The 25,105-nt window shown below is 33.8% G+C and overlaps 2 long non-coding RNA genes across 2 annotated transcripts; both read left to right on the top strand.

Annotated features, from left to right (window-relative positions):
• Positions 1–4,270: 4,270 nt before the first annotated feature.
• On the top strand, positions 4,271–5,631 carry LOC135145900 (uncharacterized). Its single transcript, XR_010283615.1, has 4 exons — positions 4,271–4,590; positions 4,653–4,997; positions 5,062–5,271; positions 5,334–5,631. It is a non-coding gene; the product is annotated as an uncharacterized LOC135145900 (long non-coding RNA).
• A 13,476-nt stretch (positions 5,632–19,107) lies between these two features.
• Positions 19,108–19,830, top strand: LOC135145909 (uncharacterized). Its single transcript, XR_010283618.1, has 3 exons — positions 19,108–19,184; positions 19,270–19,474; positions 19,531–19,830. It is a non-coding gene; the product is annotated as an uncharacterized LOC135145909 (long non-coding RNA).
• Positions 19,831–25,105: the final 5,275 nt, after the last annotated feature.

Genomic DNA, 25,105 nt, shown 5'->3' with positions numbered 1-25,105 from the left:
TTGTATCGTTCAAAGACTTCCACAAGGCCTATCTTTCCTCCCAGCCAAAGTTATCATGCTTACTTTAGCAGTTGGTTACTTGTATTTATAGTAATTTTATGAGGGGTTTTACACCTGCGATATCAATAAAGGCTATAAAAGACCGAGGTTACATGGTTTTTTAGGAGGGTTGATCTTAGAGGTTTGAAGGTTCGAAGAACTATTATATTGTAGCCAATAATTAATGTAATATAAACTTACAATTATCTTTATATCTTAAAAACAAGAACAAAATATAATATAAGATTTTTCGAAGCTTGGAAGTACGGTAATAGTTTATTTGGCGGTCTTTATTCACCTTAGGTGCGCAACAACCACCTCCAAGTAACAAACAGAAAAGAAGAAGTATGTGGTACGCATATCATTATTTATTTTATATCAAATGATCGGTATTGTGCTAGCGGTTGACCCCTCCCGTTAGCTATAATGTATACAGAAGTGCGTATAATACGCAGTCACCTTAAGACTTAAATGCCTCTCGCGCTAGTAAATTTACCAAGTGTATGTAAAGTGTGGGTTACTCTCTCGAGGGCGTATCGCTGATACACTAAAAGCGAATGGGTACTTGGTCAGAAGAGCAGTATCAGTCATTTGATTATAGATTAACGGTCGTTCGACGATTAGAAGTGAGAAATTTCAGTAGTAAAGTAGGAGTTCATGAAGTGGTTTTAGCTAAAAATGTTCATTGTAACGTATGCCCGGGGTCTCCTTGACTAAAGAGAGATTTAAATAAAGAGTTTAATTCAAAAAAAATTACGTTTCTAATAAAGTTTGACTAATGTAAGGTAAAGAACACCAGTTCTTTTACCTTTTTAGATAAGGTAAAAGTATTTTAACCGTTGGAGTTAAATAAAGCAAGTAAAAGATTTTTGCCTTTTCTATGAGGATCAAAGCCAGAGTGCAGATGAACAATTCTACCGTTTTTTTATGTTAATGTGTTATTTGATTATCAGAAAGGAATAGATATATAACCGCTTAGCTTGAAGATGCCTCATATATGTCACTGATATTAGCTTTAATGTGTAGTCAAGCTAAGTGGGATTTGTATAACTTGTAAAATCGGTATGAAACAGTATATTGTCTTGGAAAGTGTAAATTTGTAAAGACTCCTGCAAATTGACTATGCGTAAAAGAGGAGTAAAATAAGTTAAAAAAAGTGCAACGAATTTAAATTTATTTATGAGGAACGATACAACCAAAAGATTATAGAGTGGGGAGCAAGTAAAATTCAACTAAGACAATTTTACAAACAGACACATCCGAATATAGTATGACTGGCGTATTGCTACAGTGTTAGAAAACAAGGCACATCAAGTTGTGTTCAATAATGCACAAAGAAATTATAGTACCTCCAAGCCAAGAATTGTTAGAATAAGTGTGGTGTAGAAGGCTAATAGCTAAGTCAGAGTACCGAGAGTTGTTTACATTTAAAATAATTTTAAAAGTGAATCAGTGCGTTGAAAAAGGCCTTAATAATGGATAACAAATCATGATTGTTTAGTTGATCATTACAGAATCATCTAGGGAGTAATGACGCAATAGGTAATTTAGGTATAGACCAACTAAGAAATTATAGTAAAAAAGTACCTCAACACGTAATATTAACTGTAGTGCTCAGTAATCAACGGAGCAGCGAATAACTCGTAAGAAAAATTTAAAATTCTAAATGTCATAAACTAAACATATATATAATTTATGCGGGATATGGAACAACACTAAAAAAGTAGTGGATAACTATAGTGTCAGAATTTTGTGAACAAGGATCGTCACCCTACTTTCTTCTCAACCATTGTGTGTTAGCTAGCATTTTTGTTCTATATTGGTTCATAACTGAGGTTTACCCATAGTTGTTCTTTTTTAAATAATCTCATCATTCCCTCTTTAGTTTTAAGACTTGGGGTATTATTATTAAGTTTCTGGATATTTATTATGTTAATTTTGAGTATTTTGACATATTTTATCACTTAGAAGGATATAACATATAATAGAAACAATTACCAATTTCCAGCTCATCTATAGATGTAAAGAGTTTTTCAAAACTAACTTGGTTTATGACAGTGATGACAGTGGATTAATGGAAGTAGCTAAATTCTCCCGCTATTTACAAGCTTAAATATAAAAGAGAGTTACCATTAATGAAGTACTAGATTAGCTGGTGAACACTTGTAAGATACGAAATCAGGAGAGACTAAGAAGACTCTGTGTTTATGAAAATGAACTGAAAAGCGTTTTTACTAAACATAATATCGGATACCTCTGCTCATACTAGTAGTAAAAGTCTGAAGTATTGGATCCTTCTCCCTAGTATTAATGTTAGTAATCATAAATAATCTGCTTACATTTATATTATTTCCTAGTTTTCCAAGTTGACATCTCCTGCATCCTTGGCATTATAGTTACTTTTGGTAAATTTTAGGTCATACGTTCTTGTATCCTGAAGGGGCACATTAACACTGTCCACGTGAGATGCTTTAAGCTCTGGATCTTTGTTTTGCAGTTTGCTTGCGATTACGCCCGACTGCAAGAGTATGCAAAGTTGTTCACTTGGTTGAGCACCAGAACAAGTAATTTATAAAGAAATAAAAAAAATAAAAAATAAAGTGGTTGTTACTCTTTTCGTTTAATTTTCCTGTGTACTTTTGTTCTCATTTTTTTAATTACGTTATATGCTTGTCTTCTTTTTTACGTTTTCTTATCAATCTTTTATTGATTTTTCTAACGTTAACGAAGTTTTTTTATTTATATCTATATTTTTTCTCTTTTACATTTTGTAATATTTTACTGTCTCTGTTCTTTCTTCTACAAATCTATTATTCATTTTTTAATCCAACCTACTATTATATTATTCCATTAATTCTAAAGCTTTATTTATATATATCAAAGCAGTATGTATTTTAACGATTTTTAAAATGCTAAATACCCCAAAATCAGGGTAGGTATCTTTCTTGTGAAACGAAAGTTAGAGTCGTCAAGGATATGAAAAATTCTAGCAGTGGAACTTCCTTAGTGGTTAATATAAGCGTATTTATATTGATATTTTTCAGAAGAGGCGTAATGTAATGAATTTTTTCATTCCATTTAGCCCTGGGCTCGGAGTGGTCACATTTTAAAATTTTCTTGACTCAGAACCCCTAAAAGTATCCTTAGAGTTTTTTTGGCCTAATTTTCCCATGTCAATGTCAGCATTTACAATGAAACTCTTTTTTATAACATAATGAATTTTGAAAATATTGAGATTAATAAAAATTTTATTATTTTTGCATTCTTTGGAACATGTATGACACAGATTTTCTTTCTGTTATATTTAATGCTTATTTCTTTTAATTAGTCACTTGTCAAAATTTTGGTGGACAGCCCACATCTCTTAAAGTTTAGATGTCAGTACCACACTTCTGCTTTGGACCTTCAGTTTCTAACTTGCTCTTTTTTTTCCTTCTTTGATATACTAATGCAAGTATTAATTATAATCAGCAAAAGTTTTAATATCTTCCCAAATTTACGCTATCTTTTTCATGGCGTCTCAGTAACTCTCCATTCAAATTCCCCTTTTTTTCTTTACGCCTCATTTCCTGGACATCTGGTTTTACCTTCATTTCTTGAAGCATATTCGCAAGAAATGAAGCTCTTGCTCCATAAGGTGTGTATTTTGAGTTTTTTAGGAAAGTAATAACCAATATAAGGCTATACAACAAAAGAAGGCTAGCGACAGACTGCAAGTATTACTCTAACGGAAAGTACTCGCCTTTTCCCTCCAAGATATCAGTTCCTCTTTAACTTAATACGTTAAGGCGCCCACGAGAAAATACTTATATGATCACTAATATAAAAAGAAATTTGAGAATAAGATATTAATGTGTGGCAATATATGGTTTGAGATAATCTGTACAATTTTTTATCAAGAATCTGTCTAATCAATTACATTCAAATATGAAATCAAAAAAATTTAGCTAGATGATTTTTTTTTTGGAATTTATGTTGTGTCTGTGTAATTCAATGAATTGTTAAAAATTTGGACAATTTAAAAGAGAATTTGGTATAAAGAACCCCAATGCAATTTAATATGATTTTGAGATTATAAATAAATATCATTGAGCGATACAGTCTTACTTGATATAGCTCCCCTTTTAAAACGATTGGCAATAAGGTAGAACTTAAACGTTGATAACGAAATAAAGACCCCCTTTTCTTAAAACATAAAGCTAAAAATATCTAACGTTATGTATAATGAAGGAATGGCAGCCCTGTAGGCTCCGCAGGAAGCGTTGACGAGGGAATAAGGCCAGTCATCGCGTGTGCAACTGCTAATTTGGAAAATTTATTTAAAATAACTGAAAACCTCACCTTATATTTTTGATGTTGAAGTCGTTAGACTTTTTTAAGGGCGGGCTCAAACCTCTCTTTAGCTTAATAATACTGTACTTGTGAGATCTTCCCACCATGCCAAAAAGTAAACTCTCATTAACGGAACAAGAACGATCTCAACTATTGCGCTACGACTTGAGTATAAATAGACGAAAGCTCCAAAAAATTCCAGAATTAAAATTTGTTAAAGTTAGAATATTTTCGAACATTCCTAACCTTTATTTCTTTGTTTCATTTTATTACGTTATTAGCACTTGGTCGCCGAGAGGTGAAAAACATACAGCTACGTCCTTACAGATCTCTTTTCTTTCTACTTTTTTTCTAATCTAACTACATATATATTTTATATTTCATGTAATCATATTTATAACTTCTATTTGTAATTAAATTTTTTGCTTTTCGTAAATATTGTTAACTTATCTTTTTACTACTCACTTTATACTAAAATAGCTGATATTAATACTTTTTAACTATGCAATCTCCTACAATTCTCTTCAAACTACAACATCGGTTAACCAAATCCTACGGGTCGCTTTACCATAAGACAGTTGTTAATATACATAAAACTAGCGTTAGGGCTACACAAGGCATCCATGGTATCTTCTCTACCATTTATGCTAAAATACAAAAGCGGGTGTTATAACACAAATTATAATGAAGAGCCTCCACCCTGAGATCAAGTCAAGAATTAAAAAATTACGAGTGGCTGGCCCATGCATTTAGAAGAAAGTCACTTGTAAATCCATGAGCAAGATAAATGAAATCTGCAATGCAAGAAAGAGAAAATGACGAGGCCGTAGAACCATTCCCCAGTTGTTTGGACCATGTATCCACTCAAATAGACTACTACCTCATCGCTGGAAAATGAAGGTGCATATTATCCACCTTTTAGAAATAATTCGGTAAACAAATCACATTAACAATATGCGCAGAACGCCTTAGTGCAAAAATCAGGCACAAATCGAAAACGACCCCGCTTCTTTATTCTTGAAACGCCTCCGTAATTTAACGCTCTTACATGGGAAAGTTAAACTTCTAAATTTTTAAAAGGCTGACCCATTCCTGCAAAGCTGTCAGAGTCGGCATTTAAGATCTTAGTAGCCACACAAATAAAAACTTATAATTTCTGTAATAAAGTTGACCAGATCGAAGAGGCATTCCTTAATACATAACCAAAATTTACGAACTTAGTAATAAAGTTGGTGGCTGATAGCGAGGCTTACCCTCATTTTATAAAAGTTAGAGTTGTTAATTAATGATGTTCAATATGATAAACATGTTATAGCTACAATAATTGCCAGCGCTGAGCTCTATCAAGCCGGTTATTTACATTTTTTAGATCGTGACAAGTAATTTAGTATAAAAATTAGATATAACCTGACTTCCGTAAGTGAATAAAGGGTTTTATATATGCTTTAAAAAAAAAATAACAGTTATTAATAAGATATATAAAGTTACTTCTCAAGACAGGAAAGAGATCGTATGAGGAACACAACTATGTTTTAGTCGCAACTGACGCTAGATCTATAAGAATCACCATTAAACTATAATATTAACGCATATACAAAAACACATAATGCAAAAGGAAAAACACGAAAAATAAACAGCACACAGAACTAAAAAGTAGTATAACACATTAAGCGTAAAATACACTAACCGTAAAAACACACAAAACACAAACCCTAAATTTTTACAGGAAAATGATTCGAAGTAAACCAATTTAATATCAAAGAACGACCAATAAAAATACGAGATAAACATTTTCTACCGCATAAAAAATAATTTGAACCACTATTAACTAAATACAAACTAAACAATATATTTACAAAAACTAATATGATTCAAATAATTTTATTATACAATATGGAAGCATCTATTGATCTTTTGTAAAGGTAAAATAGAGAACGAAAAAGATCATTTAAGTATCCTTAATATTTGAGGTATATCTTGTGTTTTGTGTATTTTATTTTATACTCCATATCATCTTACTTTCTTATACACATTATTTAACTCTTATATTTATAATAATTTTCTTTTCTTGAAATATTTATGTGGTTCTAATTGAAGTCTTTCTCCAAGGTTTTTCTTTAAACCGAACCAATACGATCCTACTTTGAATTGCTAGGCCGTAGATAGTAAACAAGCAAGAGTAAAACACCCAGCGAACAAATACAGGCCAAAAAATTGAGCTAAAAGAAAAAAACCCTCCGATTTATTATTTATTTATAACTCTGATATGCTACAAGCAGATCTTTCTTTTTATAAGTCTCAAATACTGCTTGATCTAATTTTGTTGTGGCGAAGCATCGGATGATAAGGTAGTCAGGTTAATTAGGTAGCCACTGGAGCATCAGACGCAATCAAGTTGATGTCGAGGTCTCCTGTATTTCTTGTTAAACTCGTATCGTAAGTTACTTTTTGATTAAATAGAGGATTAGAATGAGCCAGAAACTTCCCATAACTCTCTTTGGCTGTACGTTGAAAAAGTTGTGGTTGACTTCCAATATTTAAGCCGCGGTAAAGAATAAAGCTTGGAACAAACCCTAGCACACTAAAATAGTTCTCAATACAGAGTTTTTCATAACCTGGAGTAGCTGAGTAATGGCAGGGGGACAATTTAACCACGCCACAGATGCGTAGGTCAGCTTTGATCTTATACTGGTGAGATAAAGTTGAAGCTTGTTGCGTTTAAAAAGAAGACTTTTCCGGCATATAAAAGAAAATAGTAGCTTAAAGCTTAAGTTTAACTCCTTCAAAGTCCTTCAAGGACATGATCTCAAGGTATATGGTTCTCGGAAGGTAAACAAGATTGCCCTGCGTTATATCCATAAACTGCCGATGCAATTTAAAACGGGTGACTAGGCGAGGGGCTATGGACAGACCCCTGCTCTTATTCTTATCTCGGTCTTCCTCGGTTACCGAGGACGGACAACCGTAGTTTCGCCTTCCGATGTCCCTTCAGCGTCAGCAGTGTCCTCATCGACCAGTATAGCGGCTTTAATTTTGCGGTTTTTTTAGCCTTTTTCGTGACATATTCAATGTGGTTGCGCCAAGAGAGTCCGTTGTCTACGGTGACGCCAGATAGTTTATGTTAGTGCGCCAGGGTTTCCGTTAATGATAATAGGTTGAACATTTACTGTTTTACATTTTTTAGTAATGATTATGGCCGCGCTCTTTGAAAGTTAAAGTGAGGTGCCACTGGCGAACCAGAGCGATCTTTTTAGTTTATGCTTGCACATATTTTATTTCTTTGTTGTGTCTTCAGCGAATTGTGAAAAAATGATGTAATATTAGTCGATCTGGGTATGTTCGCCATGTAAATTGAAAAGAGGATAAGTAACAGTAAGGAAATTTGTGGTACGCCTTCCTTGAGTTCCTTTAAACTAGGGCAGTCCTTTCGAATATTAGTAAAAAACTTTATACGGTGCAGAAATGATTAAATAAGGGTGAGGAGGTAATGTGGTATTCTTAGGTTAGCATTTAGTTATGAGACCTACATGACAAACTCTATCAAAACCTTTTCAATATCGAAGAGAACGGCGCATCTGGAGTTGTTGTTAAATCCCTTTGTCATGTGCTCGGTTAAACCTCCAGAGTTGCTGCGTAGTTGAAGGGCCCCTTCTGAACCCAATTTGGTTTTCAGCGATGATATGGTTTTGTTCTACATATTTCTGTAATGACCTGAATATAACTGTCTCTGCTACTTTGCCAGTACAGGATAGTAGACTTACTGGGCCACAGTCCGCGAGGTTTGAGGAAGGATTTTTTAATTTGGTAGAAAAATAACAGTGGCGTTAATTATTAGAGTGTGAGTTTGTATGGCTGACTTAGGTAAGTTTCTTAACATGAGGTTTGTTATGCTATCAGGCCCTAGTGACTTATTAGTTGAGAAGGCGTTAATAGTTGATTGTTCCTCTTCGAACTTTGTAGCGGTGCTTACTTACTAGAGGAGTATAAAAGTTGTGTGAGCGCAGTTGTCCAAGCTAAAGAAATTGTTAAGGGTGGGCATTGGGACAGGAGACACTGAGTAAAGACTTCCGCTTTTCCTTCGTCGTCGTAAACGGTCCTGGTTTTCGACTTTAATAGGAAGCTGTGCTGTTTATGGCGGTTCTTTACTGATTTAATGAATTGCCTATAAGAGCGAGAGCTATTGTTAATTCCTAGGTTGGAAAGCTAATTCTCCCATTCTCTGTTGTGAAGGGTGAGGAGCCTTATTTTGACCTTTTTGTCAAGGTTGTGTAATCGTTTATTTTCAGTGGACTGAGTTCACTCAAACCCCTCTTTACTGTTTTCTAGATTGAAAAAGAACTTCAACTTCTGTCTTTAAATGTTGTTTTAAATATGATTGTCTCATAGTGGTAGAGGCCCCTTGGTATGTTCGAATGATCGTACTTTCAAAGTTTGCTACTGAACCTTTGAAAAGTGCAGACGAATTAGATCTCAAAGGGTTGTCTTTAAGTCTTTCCTCTAGAAGATTCTTAAAAAGTTTCCAACTGGTGAATTTACGTAATAAAAGCGAAGAACCGATTTCTGGGGGCCTTTTTCGAGGTGTACAGGTAGGTGACTGAGGAGAGCTCATATAACATCTTCGTTTAACTTCGACACAAATATTAATAATAATTGAAAAGTCTAATACATCAGCAGTAACCCACTTAGGGAAGTGTGTTGGGTTTGTTGGTCTCCAAACAATTAACCCCCCCTTTTCTTCGGGGTACTTGTTGAAAATTTCTCCATTAGGATTCCATTCTGCTATATAAAAATGACTTATTGCAGTTCAGATAGCCACATAGAATTAAGGGTTATAAACAGCTCATAACGAGGTCCATTTACTAGGGACTCTAAGAAATTTATTTGTAGAGATCATCGCTACATCGCCTCGACCATATAGATTTATTTTAATTACACTTGTCTTGGTGAAAGTTAACGGATTAAATAAAATCTCTGAGTGGGCAGTGTGTCTTCTGACCAATACTGCTACACCTCCTTTCAGAGTCACCTTTACGGTATACTATTTAGTTGGGCAATTTAGATATTTCCGAGTTTTAGGTGTGTTTCGCTCACACTAACTATATCGATTTTTTCTTTTAAAAGAAGCTCTTCCAACTCCTCTCTTGCATCGCAGGCCATCGGCTTTCCAGAATATAATACGAATGTACTACAATGCGTTTTGCAGGAGTACCATAACGATTTAAAAAGTCCATCAAGCAATTTGACTAGTAAAAAGTTTATATCTCAAATTTAATTGGTTATCCGTAAATCTGCCTTTAGTGCGGACTCTCTCTTTCGAGGAGGTAGAAATAGTTTTTTTAAAGGGCGTGTCAAGTTCAGGTACAGAAGTGGTGGGTGTAAAACTTCAATTTTCTTAAGTATAGGTTTTTCGATTAATATATACATCCTTTATAGTTTGTAGTGTGATTGTCCTGATAGTAAGCACATTTTGGTGCCTCCGATGTTTTTGTGCACCTTATAGTTTCGTGATTTTCACCACATTTGACGCATTTGTGGACTGAGATGCAATAATTTGAGTTACGACCCGAAAAGATGACAGTGATGGCATTGGCCAAGCCTAGTGCTGTTCTTCAGGTTTTCCACGGGGCTTGGGAGATGACAAACAAAAATAACTTTCTAAATTGATACTTCAAATCTTGATAGATGCAAGAGAACAAGTGGAAGCGCTTTCTTATCGTCTCTAAAGCTTTTCATTCGAGCAACTTTCAACTGGTGGAAGCCCTATTATCCTAGATCTTCTTTGATCTTCGCAGCCCGATTTTGGAGATATCCCTCTTAAAACTACTTTAAGTGCTCGCTCTTCAGGTAGTTGACAGGAGTCAAAAATTCATAATTTTTTTCAATGAGAAGCTTTGTGGCTTTTCGAAAGTAGTCAGAACTTGCAAAGGAAAACTTTAATGCCATTTCGAATATTCCTTAAGGTGAAGTTGTTGTCGATACTGTTTGACAAAAGAGAAACTACTTCCAGCTATTTATGCTTTTCACTTAAAACTATGGAAGAAATGTTTATTTTTGGGGACGTGTCACTAGTATTGTCGCTGGTGGTGGCCTTGATATTATTTTTGGTAGTCTTACCACTACTGTTGCAGCTCTTAGTAGTAGGGGTATAACTGTTATTATTAGTACTATGGTCCTCACCACTATTGTTAGTAGTACTATACTTACTACTATTGTTACTTTATTATATTCCTCATTATAGACACTATTTTTACTATAGTTGTTACTGTTAGCAGTGATAGCATTCTTATTATCAATAATAGCAACATCGACTTCATCTACGGGCATGAGCGCTGAAAACTTAATAGAATTGGGATTCCTAACGCTAAAGAACCGCGCTTTCGTTTTTCGAAGCATTAAAACAGGATTTTTCTACTTTACTTTCAAGTTTGAAAATCTTTTTGTTTGAAAAATCTAGTTTTGTGGTTAGTTCTTCAGTGGTAGCTAATAACTTGGCGACCATCTCAAGGGAGTAGTGTGTGGGCATGGCTTTTCGTGCCCTCTTGTAATAACTATGTAAATAAGGAAGATACTTATAGCAAATCCATATTAAAAAGTAGAGGTGCACAGGCCATATCTACAAACGGCAAGAGGACTTTCGCAAGAAAGTTCTCCCTCTGATTATTTATTTATTTATTTGTGACAGTTCCTGGTGCCTGATCGAATTAAAAAGTTTGAATACTCGAGCTCTCCATCAGTAGTGACCGCAGATTTATTACAAATAGCATTCGGGTGTCATTACTTTTTTAAATTAACAAAAAAGAAAATAACAAACCTTTAAGCGCGTCACGTGGGAGGCGATAACGTACCCCGTCCCATGACTCGTAAATAAGTTCGCTCACCAGCAGGCGATTAGTGTGCCTGGTAAACCTGTCGTAAAGGGCCACGGCATGGCATTGGAAGGCAATGTTTAAAGGGTTCAGCTGAAGGTCCCGGTGGAGAGCATCATTTCGCACAAACCATGAGGCCTTTGTCAGAATACGCAGCAAATTGTTCTGTCGCACTTGAAGTGCCGACGCTATGGCAGTGCAGTCGTAGGCCCAATCAGCGGACGCGTATGTCATTAGTGGCTGGATGTAAGACAAATACAATTGCCATTTGTTTCGCCGAGAAAGATTACTCTTGCCGCAAAGTAAAGGATAAAGCGCCTTGGTTGCTGCCTTGTCCTTCGACACTAGCTAGTTCATATAGGGCCTCCAGGAAATTTTGTTGTCGATGATGATTCCCAAGCTTTCGCTTGAGAACACCATGGAATCTTCACGCCATTAAAGGGAAAGAGCACCAACAAAAGAAGGCGTTTCTTTGGAATTAATAAACCTTTGCTCTTCATCGCATCTATGGAAACCTTCTAACCACGGCACCAGACAGCAAGGGCGTCAAGATAACGCTTTAGATGCTTGCATAGAAAGGCGGGAGACTTCGAAGAAAAATATACGATCGTATCATCCGCGTAGAGGGAGGGTTGGGCGGTACGGACACATCGCTCATGTAAACTGAAATAAAAGGGGGCGAGAGAAGGGTCCCCCTGAGGGGCCTCTGCTGTTAGAGATAGAAACGACGACCGGTTATCTCCCACGCGCACTTTAAAGACGCGACCATTCAGAAATGATTTCAGCACGTTATAACGGCCATGAGGGACGGATATCGATCGCAATTTCTGCAGCAGACCTTCATGCCAAACTTGACAAATGCTTCTCAACGTCAAGGAAGACAGCGCCTGTTGCCTTCTTATGGTTAAAAGCGCGAGTGGCCCATTCACTTGACTGTCCTTGCCGAAATCCAAACTGAAACTCCGGTAAAGCTCTCCGAGCGTCAACGACCTCTTTAAGACGGTGCAGTAAAAGGCCTCATTTACAGTGCCGGCCAGTGACAGTAGGCTGAGGTGTCGGCACCTGCTAGATACTGATTTCGGTTTAACTGTTTTCGGTAGCATCACAACGATCGCCTTCTCCATCGAATCGGAAAGGCGCCAAGGAGCATCGAAGATTCTATAAGGAGGTAAAGATAGTGCATTATGATAATCGCATTTTCTTCAGCATCTCATTAATGATGCCATCGGGGTCAGGCGCTTTACGTTTAGGTAGCGCTTCGACAATTGCTTGCACCTCTTCATTATTAACTAGATTAAATGGTCCATAATTAACAGGGAGGGGTAAGCTCAACTGAGGAAACGCATCATCATTAGCAGTGTAGTGAGCAAAGGGAACAATTTGGCTAGCAAGGAAATGGGCGAAAAGCGTAGCTTTATCTCTATTACTCTCGGCCATTATATTTCTTTCGCGTAGGGACGGTAGTGGCGCAAGCCCCCGAGCTGATTTATTAAATTGTAAAACTTTATATATACACCCCAAAAAATTAAAAAATAAATGAAGCACACGTAATTAATTAAAACGTATCAATTAAATTCGGTGTCAACTAAATTATATATTGTAAGAAGAGCATATAGTTGACTTCTTTATATACGTTTTATATAAATTTTAATACACTAAATCCTGCAAAGTGTAAAGAGGAAATAAAAAATTTAATATTATTCAGTGGATAGAAAGACAATATAAACACAAAAAAAGTATAATAATTAATGGAACTACCACCTCTGCTGGTGGTACAAAAAAAAAATAAAAATTGACAAAGACAGTGAATTTATAAATTACAAGCTTATCTAAGAACTTCATAATTCAGGTGTTCAGTTGTTAACAATACCTAAAGCTACGCTGCAATACATACTGAGCGAGAGAAGCATTAAGACATTGATTAACATTACACGTTGCACTAAAATTTCTTCGGAGTGAAGCTTACGAAACGCGGTCGAAAGTTGCCCAATGAATTTTATAAATTTACATAGAGCGGACTTAATTACTATAAACCTCTGGGTTCTAAAATTCCATTTATGATCCTAAATTTAAAAAAATCTCAAAATTAGGGGCTCTTGAGTGATAGTTTTTCCAAACCGATCTTTTTGTTTGCCACTGCCGAATACCCCTTCAATTTCTTTTAAAGCCTCAAATGCCTAGGTTTAAACTGTAAATGTGACTTAAAATTTACGAACTTTTCTTTAATGATATCGATGATGTTGAGAGAAGAATAAATCAAACTAAAGTAACAGAAGTGGGAGGGCAGTTCTCGATAGTATAATGTAAAAGTGTAACAAATAAAATGTTAAGACTTAGCAGCGCGTGTATATAGACTGAAATGGGACCCAGGCTGAGAGATGATCATGAAATTTAGAACACTTAGAGTAAACTGAAGGTTGAATCTCGACTGTTTGGAACACATATATAGTGGAGAGGAAGTTGAAGCGGAATGTAATACCACGCGAGTGTGAGAAGCTTTTAGATACAGGGTTACTTGATTCACAAATGATTACGACTGAAATCACAGACAGGTAGTAGTTTGAAAACCCGGATTAGTAAATTCTAAAGAAGATATGCACCGAGAGCCAGAGTTTTCTTTGAGAGTGTGTGATGACTTGCGAGAATTGAACAAAGGATGTGTTACCAAAAAGAGCAGCACATAATCCTCAATGAAAGAGCAAAGTTTCTGCGCGTTATGACAAACGCGAAGTGGTTTAACTATATGAAGCTCTTTACCTGGATCTCTATTTAGACCCGATGAACGCCGTCTTTCGGTCACGGGATAGCCAGGCACACCAGCAACTTGCCGGTGGCGAGCTCATTTACCAGTCATGGGGCGGGGTTTGTATGGGTTCACGTGACCCTCTCTACTAGTTTTTTTATTTCGCAGATATTATATATTGTAAAAGGTTAACCGTCTGAAGGCACAACCCTAATAAACCTTCAAGAGATCACTGTTGTTGTTGTCAGTGTTAGTGGTGAGCCTCGCGCTACTCAAGCGGCCCGAGGGCGATTAAATCAATTATTACAGCTCTTTTTAATTTTAACTAACTCTCTATTATATTTCTTTATGATATAATGTAAAATATTACTCTCATTTGCTTATAATATAGTTCTTGAAGTTAACTTCTCTGTAAGATTTAGAATTTGATTTCTAAGCTGTCTTGAAACACATCAAAAAAAAATAATTATAATGGGAGATCAGTTACTTAAATTAAAATGTGAGCTAGGAAACTAGGATGAGTTTTAAAAAAAAATTGAAGACTTAATTTAACTATTTAAGGTGGTCCTCTGAAAGTTATTAATGACTTGGAGTGTAAAGTTGAGTTAAAAATTAGTAAATATCCTTATTAAAATATAAAGTTTTGCTTCAAAATCACCATAAATTTTTTAAGATGGACAAAGTTTCTTTTGTTAATCTAACCAGGGATGCGTCACTTTTGCAGGGGAAATGAGTGGAGAGCAATGTATATTTGATTAAGATTCCGTGGCAGAGAGCAGTTATAAATTATAGTAAAGAAGTCATTTTTCAATTTACAAGTAATGAAAGGAAAGTGTATTTGGAGGAGAGTGGCTCAGCACTTTCAGCATGGTCGACTTACAGGTAGTTATTAACAGAACCCGAAAAAAAGTATGTTTCAATGTTGAAAAGCACCGGCTTCCTAGAGGTAGTGATGTACTATTAGGAAGAAGGGATTACGAAAAGTTAAAGCATAGACTAGTAGATATCGGATTCGGACATCGTCTGTACCAAGTAAGCAATTAAACAGAAAAGACTATAAAGAACTGAGAGCTAAGGAAGATAATGTGAATGAAGTTAAGCATTATAAAGATTGCGATATCAAGAAGGTAGTGAAGACTGAGTTTAAGTAAATAAGGGATAAGCCTCATTTGAAAAACTTTGAGGACGTTGAAAGAAAAATGATATGCCTTTCAGTAAGATCTAGAGATTCAATTAAGCATTTTATATGGGAAAGAAGAACTAAACGGATGACCAGTTTTTAGCAGACCGTATTTTAAACCAACGGAACTTCCGATAAGAATACAGTAACGAAACTTGCCCCACCAAAGGTAGAATTAGAGGATGATTTTTGTACTGTATGATCGCAAGGACAAGCGAAAGCAAAGGATGACTCAACGGGAGTGTTAAAAGTTTTTAAAATTTGGTTTACTAGAATTATCGGATGACTACGATTGGTATTATGGACAAGTGGTGCCCCTAACCCAAAATGGAAACTACATGCGAAAAGGATACACAAGTTAGAAGAGAGACATATTGCGAATGTGTGACAATTGAAGAGGCCTGAACCACCAGTGCATGATTAAGCATTATATAGTTTTTCGTATGGAAAACTTATTTAATATGAAAGCGAAGAAGAGCAACTATTTTACTACTTTAGATAATGCTTAAAACTTTTATCAGCGAGAATTAGATAAAAAGAGTAGAAATACTTTGCTTTTCCATTGCTGGACGGGCGCAGGGTATCGTAGAACTGTATAACCTTCTGATTATGTCAATGCTCTATATGGATACCAAAAGCTCATGGATATCGTAACAACTAGCCTTAAAGACACATATGTGTACAGGTAACTGCTTAGCTTGTACCGACCGTTATAAGGCTTTATATATCCTGAGATCAGATATAAAAGGTTTAACGTAAAACTAAGGCTTTAAAAATTGTAATTTTGTAATTTATACAAATGGTTGGGTAGTTAGGTTAATAAAGAAGGCTCGCGAATGTGTGCGGAAAGGCTAAGAGCTTTCAAATTATAAAGTACCCAGAAAACAAAAAAGAATGTAGGTTTGTTGCAAATACTGAACTACTGGAGTAGGCAGTATTAATGCAAGCAAAGTGTTAAATTTATCTGAGGAGATTAGCAAAAGTTTGCTTGGGAGAAGGCCCTAAATACTTGGGAGGCGTGAGTATGCAAAGACCATGTTAAAACCCACTGAAGAATTAGATTGACGCTAGTGACGTTTGGTATGGGTGAGTGTGATTTCAACGATAAAATGGCCAGTAACAATATATTGCATTTTTAGGTTCTAAAATTTTTACAGTGCTCAAAGAAATTGCAATACTACTAGTAGTGAAGCCTTATCGGTAGTTTGGTGCACTACAAAACTTATGGACCTAATAAAGATTAAGTGGAAATAAGTTTATTTTGGAATCAGACCACAGAAGCCTAATAGGGCTTTAAAAAAAAAGATAATAAAAATGACTATAATAGAAGGAAAATGTTGAAAAGGTGGAAACAATTGATGAATTCGCTTACGTGAATTGCAATTTTTACCAAGAGTTGAAAAATACTATACCTTATTTGCTATTAAAGACCGTTAAAGAGGATACTCAAGTTCACAAGACTCGGCTCTCAAAACCTGTAGTGGCGGCAATAGCTGAAGGTAAAATTAATAGAAATTTTATGGCTACTATGCGTTAAAAATAGTGTCATGCTGGAAAGAAAAAACTTTACCAAAAATATAAAGATTAAGAGGAAGAGAGGGCCTTAATAGACGAACTAGAGGACATTTTGACGTATGCAACGAATTTGCTAGTAAGTCATATACATAAGTGGAGCTGGTGCATTTAAAAAGCAGGTCTAAAATACCGTTTATAGCTTATCCATGGCAATAACAATATTACCCAAACCAAAAAGGGCTGTGATAGTGTTTGGGTAGTAATAGACAGATTCACACAGTATGTACGAATAAAGAAACCTTTAAAGGTCTTTGCTTCTGAGGTTATAGATTTATTTTAAATTCTGTGATTAAGAATTTGATGTATTTGAAGTTTTTAACTCGATCAAGCACCAAATATAAGACAACCCTATCCTTTATTTCTTCGTTTTATTCTAATGTGTTGACCTCAATAATAAAGCGCTAGTAGAATACTTCTTGGGACCTTTTTATCCCCAAGTTTTCGGTGTATTCTCAAAAATTTATTAAAACGCTTCTCATCTTTACCTAACTTGTAAGGTCTCTTTTAAACCAGATTAATTATAATTTTTTTGATTAATAGTCTCATAGCTTTTAATTAACCTACAGCAGTCATCGACTTATTTAGGCCCGATGTAAGCGTGTACATAGAGGTTTAGTATACATAAAGTTGCGCTCAGATAACAGGCAAAAAGATATACCAAACCCGCCTTTCAACCAAATATGAACGCTTAATAGTTTCTGTGAACCTATTTAACTCTTCTAAAGAGAGTTATAAAAAAAGTCATGTATAACGAAAACTTGTTGTTTTATATAGTCTTTTATATTTTTTAATCACACCCCTGGTTAACACTATAAAAGGCACTGCACAACCGCTTAAGTTACTGGGGTCTTTAAAGAACTTCCTTGAAGTCGTTCTTAGTTGTAAGGCCTATCCACCCCATTTGTAAGATTAGATTCTGTAAGTGACACCCTTTGGTACTACGACTTTTAAGAGTTCCGCAAATAACACACATAGCAATAACTTTGTTTTTATTAATAACGTATTCCCAACTAGCAGGAGGAGCTGTGTTCTTTTAAGCTTCATCTTTAAGGGCTATATACACAACATTCTCCACGACCCCATCTCCACTTAATAACAAACGTTCAAGTATCTGGGGCGTTAGTAAATTGATGCTTTATTTCATGCGCAATGTAAACCTTTTTAACTGATTGAAGTTATCCGATTCAATAGGTTTAAGTTTATAACCAATTTTTCTAAAAAATTTTCAAACACGATCTTATTCTTCGTTGAGCAATTAATAGAAAATAAGCAGTAACGCAACCGCCTCCAAGAAGTTTCAAAAACACTCACAAACTTTTTAAAAACAAGCTGGTGTAGAACTTTTCTTAAGTAAGATTATAAAGTTAAGCTACTAGAAATATAATCCATACAACCTAATGTTACTTTAATGCACGACGTATATTATTTCGACAAACTACTGTGTCCCCTGCTAAAGTCATAAATGCTTTTGTTAAAAGTCACACTATCTTTAGTACTACACCTACGACAAGAGCCACTCTTATAAGTAAAAAACCCAATAAATTTTTATTAAATTCTCAACCATTATTAGTGTTTTTGCAAAAGTGTTCATTACGCCCTTAACTTAGGCAAAAAAGTATTCTTATAAATGTTACTTCCCCAACTTTAATATTGCGTTTTTTTCAACACCAAGATATTTAGTGTTTTCCACAATTTTTGTAAATAAGCAAATTAGTAGATCGCCGCTAACCTTCACAACTGGTCTTTATAAAACTCCTACACTGCATTTCGTAGTACTACTACTGCACCACCAAAGTTATGAAGTCAACTAAAACTTGAAAGTTAAACTAAAATTGCAGTCTAGATAAAAAACTTATAAGCCATATTAGTAGGTATTTTAGTAGGTAAACTTAGTAAAAAATTCAAATTTTAAATTTTATAAAAAGTTAGTGATCATCGAGAACTCTATTATATAAAAACTAGAGGAAAAAAATTCTTTTATATAACAAAAACATATCCTTTTTCAAAATATAAAAGACATGCTCACTATTAGTGCAGTATAAATAATAAGAAACTTAGGGTTAACCCCCTTTAATTGTTGGCTTTTTTGTCTTTAACTGCTAAGCTTGGTCAACAACGCAACATCGGCCGGTGAGCTCTTTAAAAATTAAGCTTTGACAATGCAGATCAACTTATAAGCCTTTTAAAGTTAAAAAACTTATATTATCGAAGGCAAATGGCCGTATAGTCAGAGATCCGCCCACTCCTTAACGTTATTAAGGTAAAGTCAACTAACCCAGACTACTAACCTTGACATATTAAACCTAAACACTGACATGTGGTCTTAGCAAAATTCTTTGATGGTCTGCCCATTTTTCAAACGTGGTTTTTTCCGTCCTTCTCTCCTTTCTACTAAAAGTAATTAGCCGGAGTAACATGAACAAACTTTGGGAAACTTTTTGTCAATATGGTATATACTTTATAAAAAATGGATTTTTATTATGACTGTTTTACCGTTAAATTATGTATAATAAAGGTTAATATTACATATTTAGGGCAAGAATACACCAAGAATTTTCAAGATTTTTTAGTACACCATTTGGCCAACTTTTATATTTTTGTAATGAATGAATTTTATCATATTATTCAAGTGATTCATAGCTTTGTTGGTCAGTATAATGACCAATTTAAAAATGCTATTAACTTTATAGCGCTTAAGCTTTCTCCTTTAAAACCATATGCCGACGAATTTTTTGAGAAGTATGTTGATACTTTTTTATGGATATTAAAAAAAATAATTACTACTGTATTAATAGTTTGAATTACTTTATTACACGAAGCCTTCCTGAATATTTAAGAAGAGCGCCCATACCGAGAAGTCTTGAACACGTTTCTCACCTTACCAAGAACGACCTTTATTATCTTCTTCCTTTAATTTTATTTTATGTCATTGTATTAGTTTGTACATTTCAGTCGATCTTTATACTATTTAGCACTGATTCTTCTGAAAAGTGGAGATCCTACGCAAAAAAATATAGGGATATGTATCATTATGAAAGAAGACAGAATCAGTCTATAAAAAATAATAGCCATAACAGTACTACAGAAAAGAAGTCGAGCTGTAAGAAGGAGGCTAAATTTACCTAACTTTTCTTTTTGAATAAAATAATAAATTCTTAGGTTTTTGCCATTCTTGCATGCTTTTTTATTACCTTTATTGACCCTTTTATTATATAGTTAAGCTTTTTGATTGACTTTTGTCCTTTTTTTTAATAAATTGTTGGTCTAGTTGATGCTGCTGGAATTTTTTGTCGACGATCGTTTTTTATAATATAATTTATTTGCTTAAATTTTTAAAGAGAATGATAAAAGGTATCTTTAAAATATGCTCTATGATATTTAGTATAGGCCATATAAAGTAAACTGAGCACTGGTTTCAAGTAAGACTTGAGTTTTACCGGTTTTTACTTTTTAATTTTTTGCTACTAGTTTGTCACTGGACGACTAGTAGCTTATAGCGTTTGATTACATTTTTACTGTACTATTTTCGTTTTTGAAAGCGTTGAGGCTTTTAATAAATATTTATTTTTATGTCGAAGTAATAATTTATTGGTGAAACGTTCGTTATTAGCTTAGTTTACAAAGCATATTGAAGAAAGAAACGAAATTTTTTTAATATACATTTTTCTTAGAACTACATTTATAAGCAAAAAGATATTAACCCTTTTTAATTTTTACTAATTAAGCTAAGTTCAGTGCAGAGCGGGAAAGCATGTGAGTTTGAAAAAACTCGTTAATCTGCCCGTACTCACCTTAATATGGCTTGTAGGGGATAGTTGCGTCGATTAATATTATTCCCTATATTATAGTGACTTACAAAGGGACAATTACTTGGGTACGGTGACAATGAGATATGATTAAAATACTGATAAAATCATATTCTTATTTAGTATTTATGTGTTCTTTTTATAACGTGGATATTCTTTTCATAGCAACGAAAATTCAATGGTAAAAAGTGCGTCTATTTACTGAAAAACATAAGCTTTCAAAATAAAATTATAAAACATGGGGCTACCAGCGTTAATAATCTTTAAGCTGTTCAGAATTAACTAAATAATAACTCATTTGTAGTAAAAGTCCTTAGTTAAAAATATGGTCCCACAGTTTTTCACTCATAATTATGCATATTAATTTTCCCTCCTCCCCCCTTTTTTGTCAATCATTCACTTACCTTATAACTCTGACGATACTAAGTCGCAAGTTTAAAATATTTGATACCATTTAATAATCTAAAGATTAAGGGGCTCGCTCTTTTGTATTAGTTTTTATTAAAATTTTAAGACAATTGGCAGCCATTTTCTAATTGTTTACTTCCGCTCTCCTTTTTTGGTTTTAAAATGGTTTACTGGGTACTTAGAATTTATAGCAAACTCAAATGCTCTGTAAACTTTATAGGTAGCGATATTACTAATACCCAATTTTCAAGTAGCCTCTTTTAATATTTTAACTATCTGGTTGACTTGCGTATTCTTCTAGCCTAGGGCTGGCTAAATAGTTTGAAAATTTGGAAAACAACATAACATGAAGGGAATAAAAAATTCTTAAATATTTATTATTTCTTTTTTACTCTTTTATTTAGTTCACTTAGTAACTCTTTACTAAGTTATCAAGAGTTACAAAACAAAAAACGAATCTCTCTACGATTTCCTAAAGACTACATTCTTTAAATACTTTTCCGCCGTAAAAAAATGATTTTTAGGTGGTTCTGTTTGTTTTAAAAAATTTCCTGTTGTGATTCCGCAACTCTTAAAGAGGAGATAGCGCTAACCATGTACAAAGTCTTTATATATTAAAGCTTAGCGAGCATAAATTGCAAAAATATTTCTACTTTATGCATGGTAGTTTAATTCTTTTATTAAAGGCAAATTGTACGGAAAACTTCTGGGTTATTTCTGAGCTGCTGTTTATTACTTTAACTATACTAACTATTCAGCATTTGTTATTATTATCTAAATATGCATGTAATTCTGGCTTGGTCTGTAAACGTTGCAAACACACAGTTATTTTTCTTTGAACAATAGAAAACATTTATAAAAACTAAACTTACCATAAAGAATTCAGGGGGGAAGAGGTAAATTTAAGTTTAACAATTTTTTATTAAGATTGGTACATAAAAAAGCATCTTTAAGGTTTATGACGGTCATTAGCAAATTTCACAAAAAACAGTGTATTATTAAGACGAAACTTAATTTATATGAAAGCAGTACACTCAGAGTGACCAGATGAAAAGAATATTATAAATAATAAATCAATTTTTTAGAACTTGAACTACTCATATCAGTTTTCTCTAGGAAGATCTTTGAATGCAAGTCCTTAACAGTTTCTGATACTGCATTAAAATTATATTTTTTCTTAAACGTAGTATATATCAGACAAATAAGTTTAATAACAAATTCCCCACTCCCCTCTGAAAAATCCTGATAATTACTTAAACACCTAGAACTAACTATACTCAAGATCCTATAATATATGAATTTAGAATATTAAAGGGTTTGTACACACAACCTGAAAGCATTGGACAACAAAACTTTTCTTATCTCTGTCTTTATAAGACTTTAAAGTTATTCGTTTAAATAATGATAGAAATTATAAAATAAGAACTTTTATTATTCACTAGCATTAGCTGAAGTTTCTCGCGTTTATTACCTCAGTGCTAAGGCGCAGGTGGGCCGTACAGCTCTCTGATAACTTTTATATAATTAAATTTACTATCTAATATACATAATATAATTTCTTAATTATAAATTCTAATTATTTTCTTAACTAAAAACATCAGTAGTTGAGAACAATAAACTTGATTTGGAAATGGGAGAAACTTAGCAGTATATAGAATAATCCCTCAGTAACAAAAAATAGAAGTTAATAATATTACATGAACTTTATAACCGTACATTTTTTAGAGCGTATTGTTAAAAATGAATTTGACGACCTTATACGTAAAGAAAACAAACTAAAGATAAAATGTCTATTAAAAAGCTCTAAAATTTACACTTAATAAAGAAGGTCCTCTAGATGACGGTAAACAAGTTGCGTGGCCTTAGTTACTTAAAGAGGTTACAATATGATACCCCTCAAACTAACTGAAATTGTTGTTCTACAGGAAGAGAAAGATAACTAAATGATTGGATTTTTGGGAAGTAAATTGAGCTTATTTCTAAAAGTAGAAAAAAATCAGACAGGCAATTGAAATTTCAAGGCTACATTAAGCATTGGAGAGAAAAGAAATTCGAATATTATCAGAAAATTTTTTCTTATAAGGTTAACCTACCCTAACTCATGAATTAAATTTTTAACTTTTTACATAGCGCAGATATCAAGTCAATTAACTAAAGGTATAGATATATTTTACTCTGATGTGACTGACTCAAATTCTACAGCGACCTGTGAAAAAATTAGAAGAGAACTTTTAGAATTTTTTAAAAAATATATTAACTTATTTAAAGTCTCAGCTACGCGTATATGGATCTGTAGGAAGTAAATTGTTTATATCTAGCATGAGGTTAGTTATTATTAGCAGTTTGCTTAAAATTAATTATAGTTAAACCTCTTGACTTTTATTGCCAATCATACCGGTTCGGTACCTCTTAATCAGGTCTAAAATTTTAGCGCAGAGTTTGTTCCTCCATCTTGACATCGCCTTTTTAAACCACAAGAAACCCTCAAGTAAGGTTTATTTAAACTTCGTATTGCTCGCTCTAACAGGTAGTGCTGGTTACTTGCAGCCAGAAAACCCTTCACTTAGTCCCCACTCATCGGGGTTGACGTACCGCTAGGGCTCCGGTTCGAGAAGTGGTCAATACGCTTATTTGTTTTTTTTTGATGACAAGAAACATAAAATTGTACTAATTAGTAGTTATTCAATTATAATAAGAAAAAATAACTCCGTAAACCCATCTAAATTATGCTTACATTTTATGGTATTTTATGATATTATATATACTTAAACTTTTTTTTTATACGGGCTTGATTTCTGCATCCACGATTGATAGTTGTAAACCTTATGTTTCGCAATTTAGAATCTTGTTTAGTCCCTTAATACTGACAAGATTTTTTAATTCTTGACTTTTTTTTAAAAGTGATATAGATTTGGTCTTATTTGTTCCAAAATCTAATGATACGGAAACATTAAAGCATTTAAGCCATATTATTTGCATTTACAATGAAAAAAAGTATTGAACTTATTTTAACAGTCAGAAAACCAGTTTTGAAACTTTTACATGTGGATTCGGGTATAGAGGTTAGTTCTATGAAGTAGGAATGTTTTATGTAGTAGTTTACCACCAAAATATAGGTTGATTTTATGGTAAATTCTGAGGAACTGCTCATTAACACCAATATTATTTTAAAATACGTTAATATTGACAAACGGATCCACAAATTCTTACTTGTCATCAAAAACTGGGCAAAAAGTACTTATTGATTACTAAGGGGATATTTAAATTATCTCATTTTTTAGAGCGAAAAATTTCTAATTCTCGACAAGGCTCGCTTTCCTCGTATGGTTGGTGGTCACAAATTTTTTTCACCTACAAGGCTGCCCGGTTTTACTAATCGGTTTAATATTTTTAACTTAATTAAAAATTTTATGATAGTTATTTTACAAAATTAATCGTGAAATTGAAACACTACTAAAATTCGCATTACCTGGATATCTTGCTAATTGATTTTTCGTAGATGAAAACGCTGACACCTGGAATTTAAGCATGAATAGTGGTGAACTTTTGGTTTCATTCTTTGCTTTTTATTGGCTACCACAAGAAAACAGCAGTAAATGCTTAGACGTATCAGTAGACACACAGGTAGTTAACGGTTAAAACTTACTTTAAGGGCTTTGAATGCATTTTCAAAACTTAGTATATGCAGAAAATGTTTTAGAATGAAGGTACAGTATTTTTAGACCCTGTTGAACTTAACAGAGATCTCGGAAACTCATACATTCCCCAGAGGGCCAATGACTTATACACAACGAATTTAATCGGGCCCTGGAGCTTGCTATGGTTCTCAATACTAAGAAATTAATGTACGATATAAAAGACTGGTTAATATATAATTAGAGCTGCTTTGAAAGAAAAAAATAATTTTGAGTTTATTAACAAGTTGTAGGAAGAACCCGATTCTACAATTACACTTCCAATTAGATATATACCTACGAGAAGTGGTAACTTACAAATGAATGTGTACCAAATATTATTGTAAATTATAAGTTTCCGCAGAGAACGACTTAACGGAAGCCTTCAAACTCTTTAATAATAATAAAGAATTACAATTATCTTGCGCTTCGCAGAATTTAAAAAGGAGGCGCCTGAACAGCGTTCTTTATTAATGAACATT

This window comes from Zophobas morio, unplaced genomic scaffold (assembly GCF_036711695.1).
Source record: "Zophobas morio isolate AGI-343-1 ecotype UQ-CSIRO unplaced genomic scaffold, CSIRO_AGI_Zmor_V1 ptg000201l, whole genome shotgun sequence".
Classification (NCBI taxonomy): domain Eukaryota; kingdom Metazoa; phylum Arthropoda; class Insecta; order Coleoptera; family Tenebrionidae; genus Zophobas; species Zophobas morio.
The sequence above is the reverse complement of the archived record's forward strand: the minus strand, read 5'-3'. Positions and strand labels throughout refer to the sequence as shown.